At 38.3% G+C, this 13009-nt stretch overlaps 1 long non-coding RNA gene across 1 annotated transcript; it reads left to right on the forward strand.

Moving 5' to 3' along the window:
• The first annotated feature begins 713 nt into the window (after nucleotides 1–713).
• LOC137539026 (uncharacterized) lies at nucleotides 714–12389 on the forward strand. Its single transcript, XR_011024917.1, has 3 exons — nucleotides 714–2005; nucleotides 8040–8321; nucleotides 11211–12389. It is a non-coding gene; the product is annotated as an uncharacterized lncRNA (long non-coding RNA).
• Nucleotides 12390–13009: the final 620 nt, after the last annotated feature.

A 13009-nucleotide genomic window follows, 5' to 3' on the forward strand; every position in this document is an offset into this window, starting at 1 on the left:
TCTTTCAAGTGGAAAAGATCTGACTGTGCCTGACTATGCCGTGGAAAAGAAACTGGTCACAACCACATCCACTGATTTTAACAGGACTCCTTTTTAGAGGTAGAGAGGTGGCCAGATGATGGTTTTGTGACCTTGCCTGATGTGTATAACTTGTGATAGTGCTCATAATCCATGTTAAGCCATTTTAAAAACCTCTTTGGCATAGCCCATACAATACTTTTTTATTTTACTTTACAGGTAGCGCTTTATTTGACTTGTTGAATATTAATATGTAGCTTAAATTCCTGCAAAGCAACAGCTCTAACTGTTGATGTGAATAGATAATATACAGACAAACTGACACCTAGCTCTTGCCCATGATTTATTAATTTACTACCCATTGAAGATCTTTCAGGCGGATAAAATAAGCCTTTTATTATGGCTAATGACCCCAAACGATCTCAAAACAGTTGCTCCCAGCAATTTTCAATTCACAATTAAGCATGAAGCCAAACTTAAAACAGAACATTAAACACAAAGATAGCATTTTGTTATTATATTAAACTTGATTTCAGAGTTTAGTTCATCAGCTCTTGACAAAACTACTGTTTCAAGTATGTAAATACTGAAATACTGGTTAATTCATGATTTTGTTGTTGGTGTATTCTTCTTTATGTACACATTGTGCATTACCTAATGTTATTTTTACAAATCAATATTGATTTGATATTTATCTTATGTATTGATAGTACATACATAATATATTACCTGCATCATTGCAATTGTTTTCATGATTTCTAGCATGTTATTTGTTCACTTGTTCACGCTGCACGCGTTCATTGGTTCACACTGCACGCATTCCCATTCGCGTTTCGGGAACGCGTGCAGGAGGCCGACACACACGGCATCAGACAGTGCATAGACTGCACTGTCTGATGTTCACACTGCATGCGTTCCGGACCTGTGCGGTCCGTGAACGCATGCTGCACGCATTTTTTCCCAAAATGCGCGGCTGTCTCCTTCACTTTCAGTGAATGGTATCAGCCACGGAACGTGTACAAACGCGGATGGCGTGCGTTCATATGCGTTGCGTTCTGAACGCACGGCCGTCCGCGTTTGCTAATGTGAACAAAGCCTAACACTTTTGTGAAAAGATTTAATATGTTCATGTTCTACAAGTAATGAGAGAAACATTACCCAAATAAACTGTAAAACTTACTTTCAAGGTACAATTTTGCTAAGTAAGCAACATGAAAATGTATTCATAATTTATTTGGAAAGTGCAGTACACATTACTTTGATGTGCGGTAAATAAGAATATTAAAACTGATTACGTAAGGTATTTAGCGGCACATGGAATAAAAGGCTGTGAGTCTAGTAAATGCACCTATGTGCTGTAATTGCTGAGGTGAGGATCAAGAGTGATAAAATGCCATCAGATTCATATGTCTATGTGAATTTAGGAACATTAGTCATACAAATTAGGCCCCAGTTTTCAATAGATAGCTAGAACTAAGACACTCAAGGCAAAATCATCACAAATGTAAATAGGTGTGCATATGTACTCTATTTCTGCAATGTCAGTGCCTTTTTTTTACCATTGCTGATTGCCTGTGTTTGAAATTTATTTGGCTGGTAGCTTGAAGTGGAACAGACACTGAAAAATTTAACTATCAATGCAGATGCAAGGAAGCCTTTAGAATAAACAGTTAAGTTGCCTACTGCCTAGAGCAACAAATCAAGTACAGTGATTCAATAAAAGAAGGATTCTGACTAGATGCTCTGAGCAGATGCTTCACTTGACTGATTTCCACCTGTCTTGATGAATCAGCCCCTGGGAGTAATGACACCTTTCTATCCTTGCTGTAATGTCTTGTTTTTGTGTTACATGTGGGGAATGCCATCATGGGACGTGCGGTGAAAAATACACTGCTGTGTGAGGATTTTAAAGCCTGGACGAGTACTCCGCTGTTCAGGAGTTTACAGCTAAGGATCATGTGACCCAGATTCTACACAAACTTTTAAGGTACTTTCAAAAATTGCAGTACGTTTCTTTGCTTAAACTAGAATTGTGGATAAATTGCTACTCAGAGTTTGACCTTAACTTTGTTTACATGGTGCCAGTTATCCTGAGATATGAAACATATTTGATTACTTAATTTTCATGTGACACTTAAAGCGGAATATAACCCTGCATTTCAACTTTTCTCTAAAACATTATTTACAGCATATTATATGCAAAAAGCATTTTTTTTTACTAGACCAGCATTGGAAGGGTTAAACACAGAGGTTTAAAGTTCCGTGGAGAGATATGCAGAAGTTCAGATTGTTACATTCTATTTAGTTATATGTATCTATTGAGAAATGTTACACACTCTTTGGCTGTCCTCCAACTCCTTCTCAGTCAGAGAGATGAGTCACATTCAACACTTAGATACATTTATGTAAACAAAATGTATCTATGTCAGCTTCAGATGCGTCTGCAGAAATCTCCAGGAACTTTAAAGCACTGTGTAACCCTTCCAATGCTGGTCTAGTAAAAAAAAAATGCTGGTTGCATATAATATACTGTAAATAATGTTTTAGAGCGAAGTTGAAATGCAGGGTTATATTCCGCTTTAAAGGAAACGTTCGAGCTGAAAAAAAAAAAAAAGGGATCTACTGACCTGGGCTGGGGCTTCCACCAGCCCCTGGCAGCCTATCTGTCCCTGCGCAGAATGCTCCAGACCACGTGAGTTCGATCACAAGCGCCTTGGCTGTGCGCTCACAAGGTCGGCATCTGCAACGGAGGGGATCCCGGGGCACCGGAGGTGTGGCGAGGGACAGATAGGCTGCCAGGGGCCGGAGGAAACCCTACGTAAGTAGATCTCATTTTTTATTTTAGCTCAGATGCATCCTTTAAGTACCTTAAAGAATACATCCGAGCTAAAATAAAAAACCATGCCTGGTTTGGGGGATTTATGTTCTAGCCATAACCATAATAGCCTAGCCACTTAAATGAAAATCTCTCTTTTTCTTTCTTTTTTTTTTCTTTCACTCTCATTCTTTGAATTTTCATTTGCCACATGAGGCTTATGCATGGAGTGGTGTGGATGCTGGGTACTTCGATTATAGTCACAGAACCTAAATCGGTGTAATAGACTAATGGGGGGGGGGGGGGGGGGGCTAATCCCTCAGAGCACTGCAGCTGGCAAGTGGTGATCTTCCTATAAGCAAGGATGTTAAACAATTGATTGGACATGGGAAATTAGTAAAGTATCTTCTCTGGTGCCAGGTAATCTTGGAGGAAAAAATGAATAGCTGATAAAGAAATATAATGCAGAAATATAATTTTTGTTGTGTGGACACTTCATTTCACTACCAACTATTGAATCTGAGAGAGCCTAAGCGCTTTGAGTCCTATGGGAGAAAAGCACTATAGAAATGTTATTGTTATTAAAGTGCGACCTGTTTGGTTATTATTTCACGGAGTCCTTTCTTATCAGATTGGTTGACTTTGTGTGAAGTGTGTAACTATCCACCTTTATATAAAAAACTATCTAGCATAAACAGTAAATGAATAAAAAATATAATTGCCCCAAAGCCATCTAAAGCTGACCATACACTTATAGATCTCCACCCCATGTTCCAAAACGATAGATTCCTTTCTGAAAAGTATTAATTCAGAAGGGGCCAATTCCTTCATACACTACACATCAATTTCCAATAGATTCTAGCAGGGAATCAATTGAAAATAAATTGAACTTCAGAGTTGCCCTGTTCCATGCAGTGCAAAGGCCATCAATATGGCAATGCTCATGCCCTGCCCCAAATTGTTTTAAAATTTCCATCCTGTCTGAGCAATATTTTTGATACATTTTTAAACAAAACCGATCAAAAATCAATCAGCTTGATGTTTTGGGGAATCCATTCCCAGCAGATGGATCAAATTTGCAAGGAATCTAATGGGAAAACCGATGAGTGTATGGGTGCCTTAATAAGCTATCATAACATCTAACGTAAAAATGAAATTCATGATAAATGATGTCAAAGAGGCATTATTTAGAGAAAAGACATGAGTTAAAAATAGATTCAATAAGTAACTTTAATGCCATGACATAAGTCACATACTATTTCAAAGCATCTGTTACTAGATGTTGTTAGAAATTGATTTCTTTTTATTTTATTGTTAAAATGTCAATACTTTTCAGATCTTTGAAAATGTTCTGATCAGCTTCAGGCTTATTACAGGAAATGAGTGCTTTTCAAGCTTATGCGCCATAAATCTCTAAAAGTAGCCCCATTTGAACAATGTGGATGTATTGCAATACTGATTATGTTTCCGTACAGACATAGGAGAATACAAGAAGGCAACATAGTCCTACTGCTTAAGCTGGCCATAAAGTAATGCTTCCTGTGAAGTTGCTAGAACAGTAAATAGAGAATTAAAGACATGTTGTTGTTCAAAGACCTTCATTACCACTATCTATTATTATTAAATGGCACAGAGTCATAATGCATTTTCTTTTTGTTGGCAACATATTAAACCAGTTTTTAGGGCAGATCAATAGGGATTTCTAGCGTTTTGGTAAAACTGTGAAGAATGTTTAGGTATACCTGTCAGGAATTAGGTAAAAGAACAGTGGGCCTTGCCTTTAGCTTGCAAGGTAACGTGAATCAAAGTGTCAGAGATGCTATTAAAAAGAACTTGTCACAACAAAAAAATATTCCGTAATGTGATAGTTTGATAATTACATAACAACATAATATGTTTCTGCTGAGTGTTTCAGAAACTGGATAAATATAGCAATGCTGTACCGAAAAAAATCACTTTGAACAACACTCATGCAGAATACCTTCTGTTCTGAACTGACTAGTTTCAGAGTACCACTGAAAGCTCCAACTCAATTTAGCTATCAACTATTGGGTCAATAAGTAAGTAAGGGTGAGAAAATATCTAATCTTCTACTGATTCTTATGAATTGGAATTATATAGGAATGTAGTAATTGTCTGTCATTTTATAAATATACATATTTAGATATAGAAATAGGGAGAGATGGTTTATGTGTAACACCTTCTGGTTTGAAGTTTTAAGCAGCTTACATTCATTTTGCTGTAGTTAGTAGGTCTGACTTTGCAGAAGCAAAATCTGCTGACTTGGTGACTGATAAAGTGTATTTCTGGTCACAGAAATAGGACAGTAGACTGTATTGATTTCCATATGACCCAGCTGAAATTCAATATAGTACTATAATAAGAAACAGTTATATCTTATCTTGAACTGTATCATAATATTTTGATCTCAAATTGCTTTATGAGTGTTATATCTCCTTGCACTTAATAAACATTTTTGCGTTAGGAAAATAATAAAAAAAAAAAAAAAACCAGCAGGGTCAGAGTGACTAGGTTTACTTCTAAATGCTGTAGCCAGAATTGAGGCAGTACTGTGAAGTGCACTCCAATAGCTTCTGGTCATCAATAGTGTCCAATGACATGTCCCATAAATATTCCTTTTTTTCAAATATACTGTAGCTAACCATCACCTAGCATTTGGAGAATTTTCAAGAAATGTTGCAATACCAAAAACATACATTTTCATCTGCTGTTGATCCTTAATTCTGCTGTGATTTCCTGTTTGTATGTGAGAAATTCCTCATTCAGACGACATGCATTAATAGAGAAGCCCTGTTCTTTTCATTTCAGAGGCATATCTCCCAATTGTCACTGTAATTACCATGTCTACCAATTCTGTATTATGTACCGGTGTCTATATTTTGTATATACCACTGTCCGTATTACAATGTAACCCATGTTTTGTTCTTATGCTGTACAGCACCCCAGAATATGTTAATTCATTTATAAATCGATACTAACTACTACTACTACTACTACTACTACTTCTTCTTCTTCTTCTTCTTCTTCTTCTTCTTCTTCTTCTTCTTCTTCTTCTTCTTCTTCTTCTTCTTCTTCTTCTTCTTCTTCTTCTTCTTCTTCTTCTTCTTCTTCTTCTTCTTCTTCTTCTTCTTCTTCTTCTTCTTCTACTACTACTACTACTACTACTACTACTACTACTACTACTACTAAACTTTCCTAAGCATATTTTGCATATGTATCAAAGAAGACAGGCACTGTCCATGGTGCTGATCTTCTGCTCTTCTTGTCGGCAGAAGTTCAACACTGAAGAAAAGTTTTAAAAGGCAGTCTACAGATGTTTGGACATTGGAGAGTGAGTGCCTTGTGAGGAGGAGGGGCATCCCCCATTGCAAAGTGCAGTTTTCACATGCTGATGGACATTGGATAGTTTGTCACCTTTGGTATGCCAAGAAGAGGGTTATAATTTGGGGAGGATTATGTGCTACCTGTCTAGACCAATAAGAAGATAAGCAGATAGTCTTTTGGAGACCCTTTACACATTATCTGATTTTATTTTATTTATAATTTTGGTTGGACTTGATGGACAAATGTATTTTTTCAACCAGACTAAGCAAGTAACTATGGTAACATTCACAAAGTTTAATAATGAAAACAACTTACAAAGAATAGATAGTAATATAAAGTAAAAATAATCACAGTAACTTTTAATGGCCACATTTCTTGATGGCCAAATGTCTTGTTTGACATATGTCTTTTTTTTCAACCAAACTAACCACGTAAATATGTAGCACTGACAAAATATAATTATGAAAACAACTTACTTACATAGAATAGTTAAAGTCATGTAAAGTAAAAATAATCAGAGTGGCATTGAAGATACATTTTATTTATGTCCCTTGATGTGATCTTCTTCTCTGTGTTCTTTTTTCTGTACAGTCCTTATTAATACAATTCTTGTTTTAATCAAAATAATATTTTCACTTTAATCTTAAATGACTGTTATCTGTATACTATTCTTATTTTATTCATCATTCATTGACCATAATAGATGAGTTGCAAAATTCAGCAGTGGCAGATTTATATTTAATTTTGGAGACACTTTGTGAAATTGTAACTGAAAATCACCTATTTTCCTCATGATCTGGATTTTAAAAATTCTAAACTGATAAGTATAACAGATCACTCTTTTTTGCCAGTTATAAAGTATTTTCACTACAGGCATATCCAATGAGGAAGTGGCAGTCACTATAATATCCTGTTTATTATAAATAATTTCTACTGGGCAGAAGTTATAAACTTTTATTGCACAGACTGGGAGTTCTCCTCTCTCTTACAAGTACTGGCTTGGAAAAATACACACACACACACACTGCATGTACTTGTGCATATGTCTTTGTGCGTCCATGCACCAGCACAGCCCTCTAGCATAATCCTTCTGATCCAATCAGCTTTAAAGTCCACATTGATGGATGCCTTACAATGGTTGGTAGAAAATGTCCTCCCACATAAAAAAACACCAAAGCACTAATGTACTGTGTCGGTATACCAGAAAAGGATTAGGATAAAATGAGGCCCAAAGTAAGGTACTAGCTTTAGTTTTCCCCTATAGCCTTTTTGGTGAGCTGAGGTGAAAGGGTGGTCAATGAAGGAGGCAGCAGGTCTCTGTGACACGCAGTAGGCCCCAGTCTTTTACTTTGCAGATTATCCAGCTCTGTGATATACCCTTAGCTCATCCCCATTTCTATTGTCTCTGGAGGAGGTGGTGGTATAGGCAGTTTGTGTGCTGCCAGTGCCTCGGTGGATGAGGAAGGATGGTGCATACAGATAAGTGCTTTCTCCTAGGTCAACAATAAATGTTGTTGTTTTTTTTGTTTTTGTTTTCCATTACTTAGCAGATGAAAACTACCTACACCTATTGTTCTTTAATTAAAGAAAAACATTGGCATTTAAAACATATCCCTCAAAGTTCTTTATTTGGCTTTTTTCCGTCTATCTACATACTTTCTTTTATCTGGGTTCTTTTCACTTTTAAACTTTAATCTAATATTTGTAATATTCTTACTGTGATCATCTTAATCCTGCCTCCCTAATTGTCAGAATCCTCTCCCTGTAACCTTCAAAATCTTTTCCCTTTAATCTTCATTTGTACCTTCTATGATATTGTATCTTCTGTATTTAATCTTCTTTTTGTGTGTTTTGATCATAGATTCCGACAGCCACGAGCAGTGGCCCCATCTTTATTCAAAGACTTGCTGACAGTTGCTGGCAATGCAGGCTGTAACTAATTTAAAGCATGCTGAGGTTCTCTGGGAAACTTTACTGACCATTTGTGGCCATTGATGTCACTTTTGATGCAGCAGGTACCAAAATCAGCTCTGAAAGAATGGCATTCAAGTTACACACTATTTGCTAGTAATTGAGAAATAGACACTCTGGTTCTTCGTCTTCAAGTAAATGGCTGCAGCACAGCATTGGACACCCAACTTAGGTGAATATTAATTTTTGGAATTCTATAGTCCAGTAAGGGTTGTTATGACAATTTCATTTCTTTAGAGTTTAATGTTGACTTCTAAGTATTACATTAAGTATTAGGAAACTTAGTATGAGAGCTGCTGTCAGGCTAAAGGTACTGTGCATCCAGAAAGTATTCACAGGGCATTACTTTTTGCACATTTTTTTAATGTTACAACCTTGCAACATTATTCCAAGATTGAAAAATTCATTTTTTCCTCAGAATGACAACATGAAAAATGTTTACTTTAGGTTTTGGCAAATTTTTTCAAATAAAAAAATTGAGAAAGCACATGTACATACGTATTTACAGACTTTGCTCAATACATGGTCAATGCACCTTTGGCAGCAATTACTGCCTCAAGTATTTTTGAATATGATGACACAAGCTTGGCGCACCCATTCTTGGCCGGTTTTGCCCATTTATCTTTTTAGCACCTCGCAAGCTCCATAAGGTTGGATGGGAAGCATCAGTGCACAACCATTTTAAGATTTCTCCAGAGATGTTCAATGGGATTCAAGTCTGGGCTCTGGCTGGGCCACTCAACGCCATTCACTGGATCAGGTTTTCTTCCCGGGTGTCTCTGTACATTACTGCAGTCATCTTTCCCTTTAGCCTGACTAGTCTCACAGTTCCTGCCACTGAAAAACATCCTGGCAACATGATGCTGCCACCACCATACTTCACTGTAGGGATCGTATTGGCCTGGTGATGAGCGGTGCCTGGTCTCCTTCAAACGTGATGCCTGGTATTTACACCAAAGCGTTCAATCTTTGTCTCATTAGTCCAGAGAATTGAGTTTTTTTTATGGTGTGAGAGTCCTTCAGGTGCCTTTTGGCAAAATTCAGATGAGCTGCTATGTGCCTCTTACTCTTACTTCCCTCTGGCCACTCTATCATACGGGCCTGAATGGTGGATTGCTGCAGAAATGATTGTCCTTCTGGAAGGTTCTCCTTTCTCCACAGAGGACATGTGGAGCTCTGACAGAGTGATCATCTGGATCTTGGTCACCTCCCTGACTAAGGCCCTTCTCCCCCAATAGCTCAATTTAGATGGCCAGTCAGCTCTAGGAAGAGCTCTGGGGGTTTTGCACTTCTTCCATGGATGATGGAGGCCACAGCGCTCATTGGGACCTTCAAAGCTGCAGGCATTTTTTGTAACCTTCCCCATATTTGTGCCCTGAGACAATCCTATATTGGAGGTCTACAGACAATTCCTTTGACTTCATGCTTGGTTTGTGCATGACATAAACATGTATAATAGGTGTATGCCTTTCCAAATCATGTCCAACCAACTGAATTTACCAAAGGTGGACTCCAATTAAGCAGAAATATCTCAAGGATAATCAGGGGAAACAAGATGCACATGAGCTCAATTTTTGACCTTCCAGATGAACTGTAGCTATGCACTGTTGGTATGGTCTCATACAAATAATTAATTTTTTTCTCAATTGTAAAATAAGCAATTCAGAAAGTATCAGTTCATTACTTATCTGCTAAAATATAAGAAAAAAAATTGTTCAAGCCACTGCTCAATTAGCGAACAGTTGTTGATGCAGTGCAAAGACATGCAGCTGCATTCTGCCTGATCAAAGAGCATTTGTAGACACTCCCAGCCATGCTTCCAACCAATAAACTGTCTAAAACACAGTAGATGTATTTACCATTTACATATCACTGACATCTTCTGCAGTGCTGTACAGATTTTAATGTCTTGTCATTAAAATGTCCCTCAGAGCAGCACAGTGGCATAGTGGTTAGCGCTCTTGCCTTGCAAGTGTTGGGTCCCCGGTTTGAATCCCAGCCAGGTCAACATCTGCAAGGAGTTAAATGTTCTCCCCGTGTCTGTGTGGGTTTCCTCTGGGCACTCTGGTTTCCTCCCACATCCCAAAAACATACAGATAAGTTAATTGGCTTCCCCCTAAAAATTAGCCATAGACTATGATACATGCACTACACGACATAGACATATGACCTATGGTAGGGACTAGATTGTGAGCCCCTCTGAGGGACAGTTAATGGCAATACAATATTCTCTGTAGAGCGCTGCGTAATATGTTGGCACTTTATAAATACTTAAATAAATAAGAGGGGCTCACAATCTAAACCGTACCATGGTCATATGTCTATATATAGTGTATGTATTGTGTAGTATATGAATCTTAGTCTAGGGCAAATTTAGAGGAATGTCAATTAAATTATCTGTATGTTTTTTGAATGTGAGAAGAAACTGGAATGCTGGGAGGAAACCCACACAGACACCGGGAGAGCATATAAAGACTTTATGCAGATATTGCCCAGGCTAGGATTTGAATCCGGGAACCAGCACTGCAAGGTGAGTGCACTAACCAGAAGTCACAGATGCTATCTTTACTTACACCTGCCCCTGGATAAATAAGGGCAGCTAGAAGGGGGGGGGGGGGGGGGCATGGCAACTTCTATTGCTATTTGAAACCAGGAAACTACAGTAAAACATGGTGCTTGGTACCCTTTAAAGGTGTTGTTTTTGGCATTCATCAAGAACAAGCGTTCAATGCTGACAGATTTTTGCTCAAATCAGGTATTTAGTTAACAGCACCAAGACACCACTTACCAGTATAATGTCTTACCTTTAGTTGATGAGTTTAAGATTAATTGATATTTGATGATTGCTCATGTTCAATAAATTGTTTCCCCTTATACTGTGCTGACTAAGGGCCTATTCTCACAATACCTAATTTTGTTTACTTTTTGGAGCATATGCACAGTAAGCAATTAATGCATTACAATGCAGTGTATTGTATAAATGCACTGCTGTGTGCATTTCTGTCTGATCCTATGTGTTGATCTATTTATTGCTCTGATTTTGATATGTTCTAAACTGCAGTGAAAAGCAGTGGCGTAGGAAAAGTTGACACCGCTACATCCCATGGACAACAGATCGTACAAGACCAGGTCAGCAGAACCCATGAACAATATAGATACAAAGGGAAAAAGTCCGTAACAGCCCGTTAGTCTCTTCTTTATTGATGGACGTATCCAAAATGAGACACCATCACATCTCAAGCTGACATGTTTCGGACTCATTCAGTCCTTAATCATAGCTGAGGTAACACTAAATGCCATTGACATATAAGCAGATCCTGGTACATTGGCTCCACCTCCAACCTTGCCCACAAGAGGCGGCCTGATTTACGAGCAAATACTAGTATATGGAACAGCTTTGCTTGAGACTGATAGTCTTTTGTACAAATAGATTAAATGATACAATAACATATACCTAAGTAGCACAGACATATTAAAATCAGAAAACAATAAAATGTCAAGGGATCACACATCCCCACTGGAACAGAGGGTGTGATCCTTTGGAACAACGCAGAACCAAAAGATGTACTTTTGGAAGACACAACACAAACAGGGCTATAATATGGTTGATCTGTGTATATAAAGAAATATACAACCTTGCCCAGAAGGGAGCAACTGGAAAGGGGCATCACTGTGTGATGTTAGCTATTACACTCCCCCTCCAGATGTTAGACCCCTTGAAACATCTTTTCCATCACTTTTGTGGCCAGCATAAATGTTTCTAGTTTTCCAAGTTCGCCTCCCCATTGAAGTCTATTGCGGTTCGCGGAAGTTTGCGCGAACCAAACTTTTTGCGGAAGTTTGCGAACCCGGTTCGCGAACCGAAATTCGGAGGTTTGGGCCATCTCTAGTACACTTACCATGTACAGTGTTAGGTCGCTTTCACTTGTACATAGTATTTAAATGTGTTGGTTATTTTCAATGTCAATGTGCGGACAACATCATCGGAAATCCTTGTCTTTTTGTTTTTGTCATGGGTAATTTTGTTTCTATGATGTTGGTCATTTGTGCCAAATTTTGTAGAGCATGTGCACTAACCTTAACAGATCACAAATGTAGGAAACTTTGTTTTTGGCTAATTCTAGCAACTAAAGTTTATGCATACACCAAATATTTTACACTTTCCAAAATCAGCATCAATGTTAAACAAAACAAAATATTGCTTTTTATGTAGCTTTGTTTCATTTCCTTAATCATTTTAGTTTTCTAATTAGGAGACGATTTGTTGCATTTTGACATCTTAAAGAGACTCTAACAAAAAAAAGGTGCCCCTGGGGAGTACTTACCTTGGGAGGGGAAGCATCTGAATCCTATCGAGGCTTTCCCAGTCCTCCTCCATCCCACGGTGGTCTCGCTGGGCCCATCCGAATGGCGGCCATGTAAATATTTTTACCTCTCCAGTTCCAGCATAGGCGCAGTAGCGGCTCTTAACTTGGGATTAGGTGGAAATTGCCGATCCAATTTGGGTCCGCTCTACAGCGCAGGCGACTTGTAGAGTAGACCCAACTGGGATTTGCTATTTCCGCCTGATCCTGAGCCGAGAGCTGCTACTGCGCCTGTGCTGGACTCAGAGAGGTAAATATTTACATGGCTGCCATTCAGAGGGGCCCAGCGAGACCACCGTGGGATGGAGGAGGACTGGGAAAGCCTTGATAGGATCCAGAGGCTTCCCCTCCCAGGGTAAGCAACCCCCAGGGGCACTTTTTTATGTTACAGGTATTCTTTAAGCATTTTTGCAATGTTATATGACATTTCTAAATCCATTTATTGAGAAAATTATCAGCTCAATTATGTACTGCTGTGTCCAAGTAATATTTTTGA

Source organism: Hyperolius riggenbachi, chromosome 11, assembly GCF_040937935.1.
Source record: "Hyperolius riggenbachi isolate aHypRig1 chromosome 11, aHypRig1.pri, whole genome shotgun sequence".
NCBI lineage: Eukaryota > Metazoa > Chordata > Amphibia > Anura > Hyperoliidae > Hyperolius > Hyperolius riggenbachi.